At 39.7% G+C, this 16,844-nt stretch overlaps 1 long non-coding RNA gene across 1 annotated transcript; it reads left to right on the forward strand.

Annotated features, from left to right (window-relative positions):
- Window positions 1-385: 385 nt before the first annotated feature.
- Window positions 386-6,098, forward strand: LOC148657154 (uncharacterized). The gene is made up of 2 exons (XR_015940885.1): window positions 386-1,866; window positions 2,753-6,098. It is a non-coding gene; the product is annotated as an uncharacterized LOC148657154 (long non-coding RNA).
- The last annotated feature ends 10,746 nt before the right edge of the window (window positions 6,099-16,844 follow it).

Genomic DNA, 16,844 nt, shown 5'->3' on the forward strand with positions numbered 1-16,844 from the left:
GGGTTTTCCTGAAGCTGAAGCGAGTACAACAGAAAAATGAGTTAATGGTGTATGTGTTTTAGATGCCTGTTTTGTGAAGGTGGGGTAGAAAAGGAGGGATTGCTGAAGGAATAGCATCTCGCCCTGCCCGTGCGAAAAAATCCAGGTGTTGCATCCTGGTACACAACTGCAGTACGGCTGAAGGTAGTAACTAGAACTGTACTCGCAGAAGAGCCGAAAATGGTAACTCGATTCAACTGTGTGTTTAAAGCCAGGATTTGGGGCCTGGTCCGTGTTCCCGAATTGTGATAGTTCATCAGTTTGTCTCGACTGGGGGATTCCGCGGGGCGCGTGGGAGACGTGAAAATGCTTTGGTGTGAAGGGAAAAAAAGTTTGATAAATCCAAAGTGAAACTTAAAAGAAATATTGACTGTCAGACGGAATTTAGGCTGAACAGGAATGTAGAAAAGTGTATGAACCTTTGGATAAAAATATTTAGAGGAATATTTGAGAATTCAACAGAATATCATAGATGAGACGCAAAAATCCCTGATGGAAAAGCTAAAAGCAATGGTTGAACGAAACGAAGTTGTATATGTAGAAAAAGAGAAAGCAAAAGAAGAAATAGAACGCCTTAAGAGAGAATCTGGGAGAAGGGTGGGAATTAGTGTGGAGATTTTTGAAAGAGCATTACCCACCGAAAACTGATTAGAGAAAAGTAACAGCATGTCAGCAGAAGGAAGTGAGGATGTTTTCAGATTTTACAGAAAGGTTTATAGCTTTATGGATAGTATACTCGGGGTTAGCCGATGAAAAGGAAGTGAATGAAGATACTTCCACAGTAATAAAACAAATTTACTTGAGTGGGTTAAAACCTGATGTTGCCAAGAATGTGTAACTATGCTTTCCTGATATTACGAACAGAGACAGATGTGATTTAATAACTCGCGAAGCATGCATGCAGAAGTGCGAGCGCTGCAAATGGGTGGTAAAAAGACTCCCAAGGAGGAGAAAAGGGAGCAGCCAGTTTGTCGAAATTATTGTGCGACTTTAATGTTATACCGAGATATAAAACCTCAAAGACAAAACTACTAATAAGCTGGTGTGCAGTTACTAAAAAAAAATGTGTTTTTTGGAGAAATTGTAAGAAAGAGGCTTGATTTCACAATTAAAGAACTTGTCAGAAGCTGAAACGAGAGCCGTGTGTGAACTAACAGTTTTAATCTAGTAAACCCCTCTGTAGCCTTCCTAAATTTATCTCAGGATTTAAATAAAAGTGAAATAATCTTACAGTGTGCAGTAACTGTGGGGCACAGGAGCACAGCTGTCCTGTTTTTAGACTAAAACAGCATAAAGATGTGATATAACGTTTTCTAACGGATAACAGGAGGCTACAGGAGAAGGAGTGCAAGGGTTGTGTTTAAAGCAAATATAAGCTGTCACAGTCTGCTTGGGTAAAGATGTACAGTTTCAACTACTGATGTGGGTGGGGGACACCCCAGACCTATTTTAGGCCCAGACTGCAGCATTTTATAAGGAATTACTGCATGAAATAGCATTTATGTAAACTAACTCAATAGAGTTATGTGATATTGTGATTGTTTTACCTAATGAGGGAATCCATAAGGCCGGGCTACTCCAAGTATTGGATCTTGAGAGGAAAAAAAGGAGTATAAAACCAACTACATGATAAAGCCAGGGTGAATGCCTTCTCAGAACGAGCTTGTCTAGTGACGTATTGGTTTAAGGGGGGTAGTGCAGTCTAAAGACAAAATTGCCTTGACCCCTGCAGCAGAAACCATTTTTGATGTTTTGAAACAAGCTTTCTTGCAGGCACTGGCCCTGGACTGGATTCCCTCAGACGGATCATCTGTATGTAATCTGTATGTAAGTGAAAGAAATGGGTCGTGAGCTGTTGTGCTGGTGCAGGAGGCATGGAGATAGGCATCGTCTGGTGGGTTATTATTATTCAGGACCCCTTGATGCGGTGGCCAAGGGGCCGTGTTTATGTGTTGTGCAGGCTACCTGCCTGGCTGTATAAACTGTGAATAATCTGGTGTAGAACTAGCAGACCGAATGAAAAGATTTAATTGAAACTTGTAAATATGCTAAATGGAAAATTGTAGCAATTTATATAGACTGTATATATACATTTGGTGTATGCCACAATTTTGGATGGCAGTGAAGGAATAGGGATTTCCCCAACATGGCAGGGACTCCAGTTAAGAATGCTGGGTTTGTCTCTGAACTGTTAGAAGCTTTGCAGCTGCTGACTGAAGTAGCTGTGGTAAAGTGTAAATCACATAATAAAGAAATGTTTCCAGTAACTCGAGGGAACAACTTTGCAGATGTAGCTGTCAGGTGAGCAGTACTTGTAGAACAGGAGTCTGAGACCCCTGTGAGACCTCTGTTGGTGAAAAGGGGACAGCTACAGGATATTCAGGCTGAGGCCTCTAAAGCAGAGAAAAGGACATGGTTAGAAAAGAGTGTGGTGCTGCCAGCACACTGGACGCTCTGCATGCCCTCACAGCCTAATGCCCTTTATAGCTCGACAAATGCACTCTGTCGGACACCTGGGTGGGGACCGTGTTTGAAGCAGTAGCCACTTATGTGGTATCTCAATGTGATGCTTATCAAAGGAACTCAACTACAGTTCAGGTGCAGGTGCTACAGCTCAAAAGGCCTGCTCCTGAGAAACCTTTCACGCAGTAGCAAATGTTTACAATTTACAATTGTCAAGGGAAACCTTGGCTCTTATCATCTGTTTTCCCAGTGGGTTGCTGTCACTGCCTCTGTGTCTACCAAACACTTGATGATGGAGATAAGCCCTCGGTGGGCACTGACCTACCGCTTGTATTATGATCAAGGGACAGGCTGTGGCTGGATTATTCGGGGTGAGATGGACTGAGATCACCCTCAGTCTGCTGGAACAGTGGAATGAAGGAACAGAACTCTAAAAGATCGACTAGACATCAGAATGAAGGAACGCCATGGAATGCGGGCTGGATCAAACAGAACTGTGTAATAGAGCCTGTTTGATATCATCACAAGCCAATCAACAAAACTTCCTGGAGGGATGAATTTGGCTAATGGATTGTTGAATTTGCTAATTCTCTATTGTAGTATTGTAGGTTGTTAATTGAAGTGGTGCATGGGGCTGGTGAACAGGTGCTGGACACTTGGAGACCTCCAGTAGAGGGAAGACACGACCTGATACCTGGCGAGTGGGTATGGTGAGGAAGATATACCCTGCCAGATGTTGCAACCCTGCTGGGAAGGACCATATCAAGTGCAACTGACTACCGACTCTGCCATCTGAGTGACAGGACGAGATCGCTGGATCTACGCATTGCGCCGACACCGAACCACTGCACCAGAGACTGAGTGAACATTAATTATTATATTGTAACTGTTTCTGTGTTTGTTGAGCTTCCTGAGGGGGGGCGGCAGTGTACCTGTTAAGTGTAATGCGTTTTACTTTGATAAAATGGGGATATGGAATCAATACTTTATCAGTCAGCCACAAATAATAATCAGAGCTCATGTTGGGATTGTATTGCTATAGAAGATGCTCATGGGAGTAATCCCCTTTGATAGAGGTGATTATTTAGGTTTATTGGCATGGGTAAATAGCCCTGCTTTTAGTCTGAGTGTAACTCAGATATATTAAAATGGAAATAACTGTATGCTCCTCGCTATAATCACAGTTTTAGGCCATTCTCTATTAGGGTGATAGACAGCTGTTTAGGTGAGCAAAGACTAAACAGTACTTGTATTCTAGAAAATTATTAGCAAATGAATGACTTAGCAAACCACATCTATGATGAAGAAAAATATATATCATAATTATAATCCAGATAATTGGGGCATTGGTGCATGGCTACAGTCTGTGCTAGGAACCTGGAGAGGGTCTCTGGTTCAATACATATTTGTGTGTCTGGTATTATTCGTTATGATCATACTGTTAATATCCTGCTTGAAAAACATGTGGACTAAAGCTGCTGCTTCTGTGCTAATTGTACGCCCTGAAGGGATCATGAAGGTCAAAAAATGATTTCATGGGAAAGGTTCTCTTATCTAGTGGCAGAACCTGATGGGTAGAACAATATAGTTTTAAGGGGGGTTACCCTTGGGAGTGATTCCCATAGATGCACATTATTATTATGGTTTGTTTGTTCTTAATAAGATGTTTTGCAGGAACGGACCAAAGAGAAATTTTACAACTTCAGCTAGAATTGTTCTGCAAAACGGCACAGCTGAGGCAGTGGAACAATGTGTAGATTTTTCTAAGAGTTATTACCCAGCTGTTGACCAATCTTGTAAAAAAAACCCTAAGAAAAATGCTGGGCTCCAGCCCACAGGGATTTACCTGTGCTGTAAGAACTAATGCGTGAATAAGGAGACTGGATTCTGGTGAAAGACAGGAAAAAGAAATGGTGTTCACTCAGGTGGAGGGGGCCGTGCCAGGTGCCCTGAATTCATGCTTCCCACTGTAAAAAGGTCACAAACGAACTGAGCAAAGAGCAGGAGTGATGTCTCCACAGGGATAGATGGGGATCACCTGCTTGGGACTGATGTGCACAGCCTTTTTCCTTTTTATGTGGAAGCCTGTCAACACCCAGAAAGAGGAAGAATCTAAACGCGAAGCCTCTTTGTATACAAACTGGCTGAATGAAACTGATAATGAGGGCGATATGAGTAATTTGTGGTACAAATTTATAAATCATACTGTAAAGTTAAAGAAATTTAATGCATCTTGTTATGTATGTGCTTTGATGCCTCATTCTACAGCCTCACCCATGCAACTTTTCCCCTGACCAGTTGATAGTCACATTTCTGAATGCATAAGTCTAGTGGCAGGATTTCCAAAGCCAGATCCTAGATCTTTTCCCACCTTCACCATAACGTATTTGACCTACTCAAAGGGGCATCCATATGCAGCCGGCCTGAAGATAAATAAGTCTACTACAGTAGCATTAGGCTTCGTTTCTCCCAGAGACCCAGCAGTGCATTTTGCTATTCACTTCAATGTTACCAGTAAAAAAGCAGAATGTCCTCCTTTGTGGGATTACCTAAAGAATCACATTACCTGGACTGATTCTCCTGTTAAAGTAGCAGTTTACCTGCCTTCTAAGGTTAATCACTCTTATTGCTATGAGAATAAAGGTCGTGGCCCCTCAGTAGGAAGAAGAGGAGGCTGTAGCGCCACGGTTACTAACCATACTTTATCTAATGGAACTATGGTTTTGATGGATTGGTATTGGCAATGTGGTACAAAAGTTTATGATAGCCTTCCTCCCCAGTGGAGAGGAGTGTGTGCTCTAGTCACGCTACACCACTCCATTCTCATTGTCCCAGTAAACTCTTACTTGTTAAATTCAATGAAGCCCCTTCAGAGGGAGTCAAGGGTTAAACGCGCTCTCAGTTGGGCTGACAGATATGGTCCAGATACTTCTAAAGTACCAGAAGACCATAGACTATTTACTGCAGCTGAAATGATTTTTTCCTCAGGACTGAGTATTCAGGCAGTAGCTAATGCCCGCTGGTTACAAATTACTCGCTATGAAATGTACTCGTTTATTAACATCACGTTAGAAGGCTTAGACGCTATCAAACAAGAATTAAGGGGAGTTAGATTAATGGCACTTCAGAACAGGTTCGTGCTGGACCTACAAAATGCAGCATCTGGAGGAGTCTGTGCTTTAATAGGAGACTCCTGTTGCACATTTATTCCAGCAAATGACAATGATTACGGAAATCTTACGCTTGCTATTCAACATTTGAAAGAACTGAGAGACAAGGTGGACAAAGAAAGAGGCATTAAAGATACACCTGCTTTTCTCTCTTGGTTAGAATCACTGTTTGGGCCGGGGGGAATGTTTTTTTTCAAGTTACTAACACCGATTATAGTAGCTGTGATACTTGTCTTCCTGTTTTTGTGTTGCTGTTCGACTTGTATTATTCCAATGCTTCGAAATATGATAATGAATATGTTTGCGCATCAGTATGTTCTGATAAAAACGGAAGAATCTGAAGTATGGGAGCCTCCTGGGAGTCCATATGAAGAATCTAACTTTTAATCATTTTCAAGAATAAAAAGGAGGGAATTGTAGTGGAAATCTAATGAGTTAATTGATTCTTAAAAATGTAGAGAGCTTTACAAAAAAATATATTGGTGCTTTTAGATAATATTTCAAGGATATAACTGCTATGCTACAGTACGTGCAGAATTTTAGAAAACAGTTCATCAACAAAGTACACTGTTTAGGTTAGTTTAGAAGACAATGTACCAAAATAATATATGCTGTCTGGGTCATTAGAATTAGCTGAAAGTAACTGATAAGCTTTGAATAACAAATCTAGTTTTCTTCTCTCACTCTATGATGTAATCTGTTTTCTCTTAGAGAAAGGGGAAGTTTTAGAAGGGACCAAGTGCTGAACTTTTTTACAGCGCAACGTCTTATAAAAACCCTGTACTGCTTGTAACAAATTGAGTCTCTGGTTGCACTTTGCGAAGTGGCAGCAGGGCTCCCAATATTGCAATATTGAAATAAAGACCTTACTCAGGTGAGAACTCTCTCTTGTGGCTTCCTTGATAGTTATATTTCCATGACACCTGCTTCATGTAACAGCCATCAGCATGACTTCCACAGCGTGCCTTGGACATAAGAAAGTTTTTAATCAAAAGGATGCCATTTGGCCCATCTAGCTTATTTGGCAACTAATAGTTAATTGATCCAAGAATCTAATCCAGCTTCATGAAGAAAACAGGATAACTGGTTTCAGGGATTCATAAATGAAACCAGGGTATCTTTAACAAAATAGCTTGATAGTTTGTTTCTTATTTTCACCACCTTTTGCACTGGGTTGCAGATTCTGAATTGTGGAATTCCAACACAATCATTTGCTGAACCTGGACAAGCACGTGCCTGTTCACAAGTTTCAGAGCTTTAATTACCATACATCATCTGAGACTATCACAAAGATACAGTAAATCCCCAGTTTAATGAGCTAGTAATATTAAAGGGATGTCTATTTTTGCCAAAACCGGTAAGTCAAAAACCTATATACTGTACATATAAATGCTTTCTGGATCTTTTGACTTATTTTTCAACAATTACAATCAACACAGTCAATGAAAGTTCCCATGTGTGTTTGTTATCATAAATATGCAAGCTCTTTATTTCATGTCATCAATCAAATTTGAAAAAGCATAGGAAACACAAACAACACCCATTATAAACAATTCAGCTACCCCTACACCAATTGCACCATATGAATTTTTGCAGAAAAGTCTGGTAATTTCTGATTTTATAGACAAAACTCCCCTTTAATGGATTTCATCCATTAAATACAAAGTCCATTAAATCAATGTTTTACTGTACGCAATGAGGTTCACACTGCACTTTCAATTACCTAAAATTATGGTTCCCTTTCTGTTTCTTTTCCACACATGACCTTCACATGCTCATCTCAGAAAAAAAAGGTACTGTATTGTTATACAAGTGTCTGAGGACTTGCATGGTTCTTCTCAAATGTTGTCACATCAAGTCAATCCAGTAGGAAGGGCAGCAAGTGAGGTTCCAAGTATTTGATTAATGTGGTGTCCTGCAGTCTGGTGAAGTTCTGTAACAACAGACCGTCATTCTAAGACCATCACACTTAGATGTCTCCATTGACTGGTCTGCTGTATACACTATTTGTTGTACCATTCTACACATCTTATACTAAACTCACTGAGGGTGATGTACAGTATATAAAAACTTCAGCTGTAAAGAGAACTTGGCTCAAGTGCTAAAGATTCGACATGACTTTGTTGCGTTAATAAATATTAATCACAGAAGATTGTTTCACAAATATATTCTATTACTCTTGTTGGTTTATTATGCATGCTTTGCTGTTGTATTGTATAGTATATTTTAGAATCTGTGCATGAGACTGTAAATTATTTTTTGTTTGATTTCCAAGAGTCATCAAAAGACTCTCACAATTTACTTAATTTCAAATTGTTTCAGGAAATTAAAAACCATCACTACAACAGATGGAAATAATGTTATGCTAGGCAGGACTTCTGAACAGATCTCATTTATAATAATAATCAACTTTATTTTATATAGCGCCTTTAAAGGTGGCTTCGTAAAGCACTTTACAGAACGACAACAACAATAAATAAAAAGAATACACAAGATAAAACACAATTACAATATACAGAGGAGACTGTGGATGGTGGTACTAAGAAAAAAAGGAGGGGTGAAGAATGGAACCAGTCAAGTGAAAGCTTTTCTAAAGAAGAGGGTTTTAAGTCTGGATTTGAAGGAGGTTAGAGAAGGTGACTCTCTGATATTCTTGGGGAGAGAGTTCCAGAGATTGGGGGCATGGAGAAGGCCCTGTCACCCATGCAAGGTAGATGGGCTTGGGGGACAGTAAGGAGAGCAGAATTAGAAGAGCGAAGGTTGTGAAGTGCGTAGTAGGGCGATAATAGTTCAGACAGGTACTGAGGTGCCAAGCCATGCAGAGCCTTATAGGTGAGCATGAGGATTTTAAAGTCTACACGGAATTTGACCGGAAGCCAGTGCAAGGACTCCAGGATAGTAATGTGATCATTTGCACTAGACCTGGTCAGGATTCTGGCTGCTGAATTTTGGACATACTGCAGTTTGTTCAAACTAGATTTAGATACCCCAGCGAGTAGAGCATTACAGTAGTCAATTCGAGAGAACACAAATGTGTTGATCAGCTTTTCAGTCACAGTTAGTGATAGTATAGGGTTGTAGTCTAGCGATATTTCTGAGGTGAAAAAAAGATGTTTTGACAAAATGCTGCACATGTGGGTCGAATGTTAAGCCAGAATCAAATATAACTCCAAGGTTTTTCAATTTAGATTGAAGCTCAAGAAGAGAACCATCTACAGATAGGGTTACTGGCTTTACGAAGTTGATGGGGGGTGCCAATATGCATGACTTCAGTCTTGTCGCAGTTAAGATGAAGGAAATTTTGAGTCATCCAAATTTTTATGTCAGAGATGCAATTAGATAGATTAGAGACAGCCACATCAGTGTCAGGTTTGGTATGGATGTATATTTGAGTATCGTTAGCGTAGAAATTAAAGCTGACCAAGTAGAAACATGTAAATGCTGAAGAGCAAGGGGCCCAGTATTGAGGCCCGAGGAACACCAGACTTAACAAGACCAATTTCAGACCTATACCCATTAAGAGAGACAAAGTGACAGCGATCAGTGAGGTAAGATTTGAACAATTTGAGAGCAGTGTAGGAAACTAAAAACAGTCTCAAGACGAGATAGTAAGTTGTTATGGTCAACAGTGTCAAAAGCAGCACTGAGATCAAGAAGGATGAGTATAGAAAGAGAACCAGAATCAGAAGCTATTAGAAGATCGTTAATGACTTTGACCAGGGCAGTTTCTGTGTTGTGAAATTGACGGAAGCCAGATTGGAGGGGTTCGAAAAGGTTGTTTGTCATGAGGTGGTTATGTAAGTGAAGTGTGACAGCACATTCTAGAATTTTTGCAAGAAAGGGTAAGTTGGAGATGGGGTGAAAATTTTTAAGGTTGTCGAAAGCCATGTTAGGCTTTTTTGGCACGGGGGTAATGGCAGCAGTTTTGAGGACCATTAGTACAATGCCAGTGCTCATGGATTCATGTATAATATTGAGGATAATGCGACAGAGAGAAGAGAAACAGACTGAAATAAAGTGGTGGGAATGGGATCTAAAATAGATGTGGTGGGTTTCATGTATGTAACTAGTTTATTGAGGAATGCTGAGTCAAGAAGAGAGGAGCTGGAGAGAAGGGAACCAGAGAAGTTGGATGTGGAGGGAGGGGGTATGGAAATTATATGCGTAGTGGAGAGAATGTGATGCTCGATGTTGTTTATCTTAGAACTAAAGAAATCTAAGAATGTGTTGCAAAGTTGCGATGAGGCAGGTAATGTGGTGGGGCAGTTTGGCTTGAGCAGTCTGTTGATGGTGGAGAAAAGATGTCTGGGGTTGTTTTGGTGATTTTAGTAAAGATTTAGTAAAGAAAATATTATGAAATTGTGAATGAAAAGGAAGTGTTCAGTGAGAAGTTTATGAGTTTAAGACACAAGCTGGAAACATTTTATTTACTTGACTTTTTTAACCCGGTCATTTTAACCTGATCAAAAACCTTTCAAATAAGATTAATAGTACAAAGGTGGAGATTAAAAGGTATGCATTTAAACATTTACAGTATGTTTGGCTTGTTACAAAAATATAAAATATTATCAACTCAATGTAAAATATAACCAGTCTTTTTCTGTATGTCTACACAGAGTAGATAAATAGATTAATCACCCCAGCTGTCTAGAAATGCTGAGTAAAAGTTGCTTTGATTGATTGTACAAAGGCTTTCCAACTGTCTCGGATAATTGCATCTTAACAATTCTATTGATTTATCTTGAACTTTTGATTGTCATAAAAGAACAAAAACAGTCCATTATTATGGTCATGTAGGGACCCTATTACTTCCATTCTGACCTTTCAGACAAATCTTATGCTTAAAATAAATTGATATATTCTGTATATTACAAATATGACCTTATTGCTCAGTTGATCATAATTGATTTTAAGATAAAGTAAGTGATAATTGATTGCTCTATCTTACTTTTTTCAATATAATACCTTTATAATACAAACATACATATACAATTTAATTATTTCATTGTTGTATGGGTTTTGCCCTTGGCTACAATCTGCTTCAAAAACATGGATGCCAAACATACAATATTTCAAAATCTAACAATCATCAGGGTAAAATTAAAACAGCACCTCTTGTTCTCAATTGTACTGTATTAGCACTTTCTCATTGTTTCCACATATGTACAGTATGTTGGTTTGTGTTACACTTTTAATTCCAAATAAATCAATTAAGTTGTCTTCAGTGCTTGGTTCAGAAGCCCTTTTAGTCTTTAATGTTCAAGACTAAAAAAGATTAAAGTATTTTAGCCAGTCATTCTATGATTTACATTACATCCATTGTGTCACTCTTATCCAGAATTATTCCAGAACTTCTGTATATTTTGTAATGCAATGACCACATTTGTACAAAAGCTTTGTAAAAAATGTAAAATACTGTGTCTTGATTTCCACTCTTCACTTTCAACACTTTCCCATTTCATTTCTTCTCCACATAGTATAAACAATGCATGTTCCAGTATTAACACATCAGCCTTTATTTAACTTTTTTTTTCTGCTACGCACCTACCTGTAATTGTCTAGATTAAGTATAATTTATTGGGTGTTTGCCTAGTCTAAAATGTTGTCTGTCTTTTAGATTTCCTTTGCAGCTGCTACAGTGTTTACTAATCCTCATAATTTGATATCACCTACAAAATTGACTACTTTACTGCATGTACTTGATTGTTGATATAAATCAGGAATAACACTGGTCCAGATGTGTGTGGTAGTATAATATTACATAACTCAAATCAGAGCATTCACCCCTTATCTATAGTATAGTCTATTTTCTACACATAAACCAGTCTTTAACTGAAAATAGGCATAAGGGTCTTGCTCTCATACATGTCCTACGCCTTATGGTAGGATCGTCAGCCACCTTCGACCTCATACATAAAAAAATGCAGCCAACGGTTGTTAAATTACATTAGATCTATAGTACTAATCTGACACTTAGCCCATGACCAGAGAGGATTGGCTCCTGGAGTAGCTGATGTTGATGATGATGTTTCCGGTCAGTCGGATCCGACTCTCGGTGATTCTATAGGCCATCTCTCGACACGCTTTCCGGTCTTGGACTTTCCCTTTCAGCTGTTCTATGCCTAAGCCAGTGTCCGTTTTGATGGCGTCAAGCCACCGCGTTCTTTGGCGGCCTTGGCCTTCTTGTTCTACTGACCATTCCAAGCATCATTGCTTTCTCCAATGAATCTGATCGCATCATGTCACCAAAATAATTGAGCTGGAGTCTGGTGAACTTTCCCTCAAGCGAAATTTCTGGCTTGATGCGCTCCAGAACCTCTTTATTGGTGACCTTGCTGTCCATGGTATCCGTAACAGTCTTCTCCAGCACCATAGCTCGAAAGCATCCATCCTCTTTCAGTCAGCTTTTTTCAGGGTCCAGCTTTCACACAATAGCATGGACCATTTTGCATTTAATTGTGAGGCTGATGTCTTTGCTCTTCTAGATTTGGTGCATGCTCAGCATTGCACTACGGCCTAACGCAATTCGTCGCCTGATTTCAGGGCCGCAGTCTCCAGTTCAGTTGATCATGGATCCCAGGAAGCAGTAAACCTTGACACATTCAATTTCTTCACTATTGATGGTTATTTTGACTGCTCCATTTCCAGCTGTTGTTATGATCTTCATCTTTTTGATGTTGAGGTGGAGACCCATCTTTTCACTTTTCTTTTTGATTCTTAATATGAGGTCTTTCAGGCCATCTTCCATTTCCCCCAGTAATGTTGTATCATCAGCATAGCGGAGATTATTAATATTTCTGCCTCCAATCTTCACACCGATTTCCGATTCTTCCAGAGCTAATTTCCTCATGATCATTTCTGCGTAAAGATTGAAAAGAAAAAGGGACAGAATACAGCCTTGTCGCACACCTTTCTCGATTTTGAACCATTCGGTGTCTCCATGTTGTGTTCAAACAGTTGTTTCTTGGTCTTTATAAAAGGATCTTATCATCTGGATCAAGTGTGCTGGCACTCCCAGTTCTTGCAGGGCCTTCCATAGCTTTTTGTGTTCGATGCAGTCGAATGCCTTACTGTTGTTCGATGAAGCAAATGTAGATGTTTTTCTGATGTTCATGACATTTCCCCATAATCCACCGCAAATTTGTAATATGGTCACGGGTACCATGATCTCGTTTGAACCCTGCTTGCGAGTCAGGTAGTTCTGCTTCAATGATTGGGCGCAGACGCTGCTGTATGATCTTTAAGAGGACTTTGCTCACATGAAGAATCAGGGCTATTGTACGGTAGTTGCAACAGTCCCTTGCGACACCTTTCTTCGGCACTGGGATGAATACTGATTCCAATCCTTTGGCCTCCTGCTGGTTTCCCAGATCTTCTGGCAGATCGCTTTGATAGCCACTGGTGGAACAGGCCTCAACATTTCTGCTGGGATGCAGTCAATACCAGGTGCCTTATTGTTTGGTAACTGCTTCAGCGCCCATACGACTTCCTCATCCAGGATAGCTGGCTCCATTTCCACTGGGTCGTCGTGGGGTGGCTCAGGGTCGCTAGTGCTTGTTTACAACTCTTCCGTGTATTCTCGCCATCTGCTTCTGATGCATTGCTGGCCAGTCAGGACCTTCCCATTCTTGTCTTTGATTGCTCCTTTGAGGGCAATGAAAGAAGTTAGAATTTTCTTGACCTGCGCAAAGAAATTTCTGGTGTGACCTTTTCCACAGTCCTCATCCATTTGCTTGCATCGCTGATCCCAGTATGCTTCTTTGTCCTTCCTTGCTGTCCTTTGAAATTCCGCATTTAGACTCCTAGCCTTGTCTCGGTCCCCAGCGGCTTTGGCTGCTCTTCTTTGATCGGCGATTTTGATGGTTTCTGTCGACAGCTACTTGCTCCTTTTCTCTGGTTTCTTGTATGGTATGTGTTCCTGCGCTGTTTTATTAATCATGGATTGGAATTTGTCACCATATTGGAATTGGAATTCCTGCCACAATTCGTCCGGCTGTTTGTCTTCATTGCCAAGAAGTTCGAATCTGTTCTTCACTGCGACTGCGTATGAAACAGGTACCTTGGAGACATCAAAACGCTTTGATGGAGCATTTTTTTTGATGTTGCAGAATTTCACCTTGATGGTGGCTACAAGCAGTTGGTGGTCTGAACCGTAGTCAGCACCAGGTAAAGTTTTGATGGCAAAGACTGAACTTTTCCAGCGTTGACTGCAAAGAATGTAATCTATCTGATTGCGATGTTGCTATTGGGGGCTGTCCAGGTGTACAGATGGCATTTCGGTTGCATGAACCATGTATTTGAGACCCTGAGATGATTTTCATGACAGAATTGGACCAAACGATCACCATCTTCATTCCTTTCACCCAATCCACACCGGCCTATGATGTTCGCCTCTTCCTGACTGCCGACCTTCGCTTTGAAATCGCCCATGATATAAATGATATCCTTTTTGGGCACTTGTTCCAGTGCTTCCTCGATTTTGGCATAAAATCATTCGCTTTCATCTTCTGGAGCATCTGTTGCTGGACCATAGACTTGTAAAACCGTGACATTTAGCGGTTTTCCACGGATACGGATGGTCATTATGTGGTCGCTGATGGTGGTGTAGCTCTCGACTGCATGGGCTATGTTCTTGTGTGCTATGAGCAGGCTGGGCAAACGATTTTTAAAATTTTTTTAAAAGAAATAAAAAATGAGATATAATGATGTGTTCCTGCTCAACTTAGACATTGCACGACTTTAAAACCTATAAAAATGGGTTTCGAGAGTTAAAAAACACTTTTTATGCGCGAAAAATTGGTGATTTTTCTTCCTCGTGATCAGCTCAGAATCTTTGTGTACGCTGTAAGGTTTTTACTTCTTAATTAAACATTTAAAATACAAGAATTTCATAAAGACAACACACGTTTCGAAGAGAAAAAATCCCATTCTTTTCTCTTCCTGTGTGTGAAACTCATCAGCAGGTCTTTTTTTCCCAATCAGAGGCTCTGAAAATAGCGTACCGCCCACTGCGCTCCGTCAGAGAGGGGCGCGGCACCGAGAGAGGGAGGAGGCGTGGAGCTCAGCAGCACAGAACGAACGTTCTACTGCCTGGAGCGCTTATGGCAGCGATCGCGTCTGCATTTATAACTTAGTTTTTAAAATTAATCAAGCAATATGAAGCATCTCTTTTTACTTTTAAGTCACTTAATTATCATTAAGCACAGCTTTCTCACCACCTAGACTACTTTTTGATACCATCCTTAGACAAAGCAGAAACTTCTTGTTCTAATGACATTACAATTGGAAAGATTACAGAATTTAATCGTCTTTAATTTTGTTACGTTATACATTTTAGAAACGTTTCATCCATACAAACACCACAAAACTATTCTCGATTGTATTTCTGAATGGTATGTTACACTTAGTTCACTGTTTTAATTACACCTCATTAAGAAAGTTAGGTGTTAGCATAAACTATTAGCAATCAATATTAAATTTAGCACTGTAATAAGTTGTTGCACTTTCCCCCGCATCTTGTAAAAATATATTTTCATTGTTCAAATATACATTAAATCTGACTATCATATAATAAGTTAAATACAAACTAAAGAAAAAATAGGGTTAAATATAATTCAAAATATTTTGCTAACAATGTTAACTGTTTATAAATAATAAATTGTATTAACTAAAGAGTAGGATGGCACAGTTGTTAGTATGCTTTTTGTTTTGTTTCTTTTTCATAAATACAACAGTAGTACCTGATGTCTCAGCGCCTTTCAAAATTAAATTATGCATGCAAACCTGTGAACTAGAAAGATAACTAAGATATCCATCCATTTATAATGGTGGCAAAGTGGTTAGCATTGCTATCTTGGAGCACTGGGGTCCTAGATTCAATTCCTGCCATCCTGTGTGTGTGGGGTTTGCATGTTCTCTCTGGGTTACATGGTTTTTCTCCATATGTGTGATATGACTCCCTCTCGCACTCCAAAACATACTAGTAAGTTAATTGGTTTATGGGAAAACTGGGCCTGGTGTGTGTGTGTTTGTGTCTGTCTGTCCTGTGATGGACTGGCGCTATGTCCAGGGTGTATTCTGCCTTGTGTCCGTTGCTTACTGGGATAGGCTCCAAATCCTCTGTACTGGATAAAGAGATTAGAAATGGATGGAAGTAAAGGCACTGTGTGGATTGAACTATACACAGTGTTAGAAACCCACTATGAAATGGCAGCATCTCACTGAGAATACAATATTTTATAGTGCTGGCCTTTTCACCTCTCTTGCACATCAGTATCCATACCTAGTTATTTAAACAAATTACCTCTAATTATAAACATCTTAATATGCTGGCTCTGTGGATCCGCATCAGCTATGTTTGCCCATTCCTTCAATTCATGTGCATCCAACAAACAGTTCAATACTAGTAACTGCACAAAATCTAAAATACAATCCTCATTTCAGTATCTATGTAAACATACAGTCTGTTAACTTCATCATCTTCATCAAAAGTATGCCTAACCCTATTAGGAAGTGTTCTTGTTATCAGTGTATTCCTTAGCTTTCCCAAAATTATCTTCTTCTTACCAACATCTCTAGTCTTTTATCCTGCAATAACTCAGCCAACACTTAAATCCCCAAAAGCTGCTTGTGTTAATTTCTTTAAATCACAAATATCATGTGTAAATACTGGCCATTTAATACTCTGCATTGTGGGATAATAGTTTATTTTAAAGGGAACAAGAGAAACTAAGAACTAGAGAAATTAAGAAAGGCTTTTTTTTTCCTAGAATTAATAAATGCACATCCTGTTCACTGGGGAAATTAAATCCACACTGAGCAATCTTCAATATGTTCAGAATATGACAGCGAGAATCCTATCAGGGATGCATTACACCTGTTTTCAAGTCCTTGCACTGGTTACCTATCAGGTTTCGAGTCAACTTCAAATTCCTCATCCTCATTCTGTACCTACAGTATATGGCTTATTATCTGTCTACTCCCCCACCTTTGTCCGTCTGACTCTGGTCTTCTAGTTGTCCTCAAGAACATCTACATTCTGTGGGTGACAGGGTCTTCTCTAGCTGCACCCCAGAGCTCTCAATTTGTATTCCCAGTGATATCAGTCACGTACCCTGAGTGCATTTAAATCTTACCTCAGAACCTTTCTTTTCAGAAGACTTAGTGTCTGTA

The sequence above is a fragment of the Lepisosteus platostomus genome, chromosome 8 (genome assembly GCF_059453375.1).
Source record: "Lepisosteus platostomus isolate fLepPlt1 chromosome 8, fLepPlt1.hap1, whole genome shotgun sequence".
Lineage (NCBI taxonomy): Eukaryota > Metazoa > Chordata > Actinopteri > Semionotiformes > Lepisosteidae > Lepisosteus > Lepisosteus platostomus.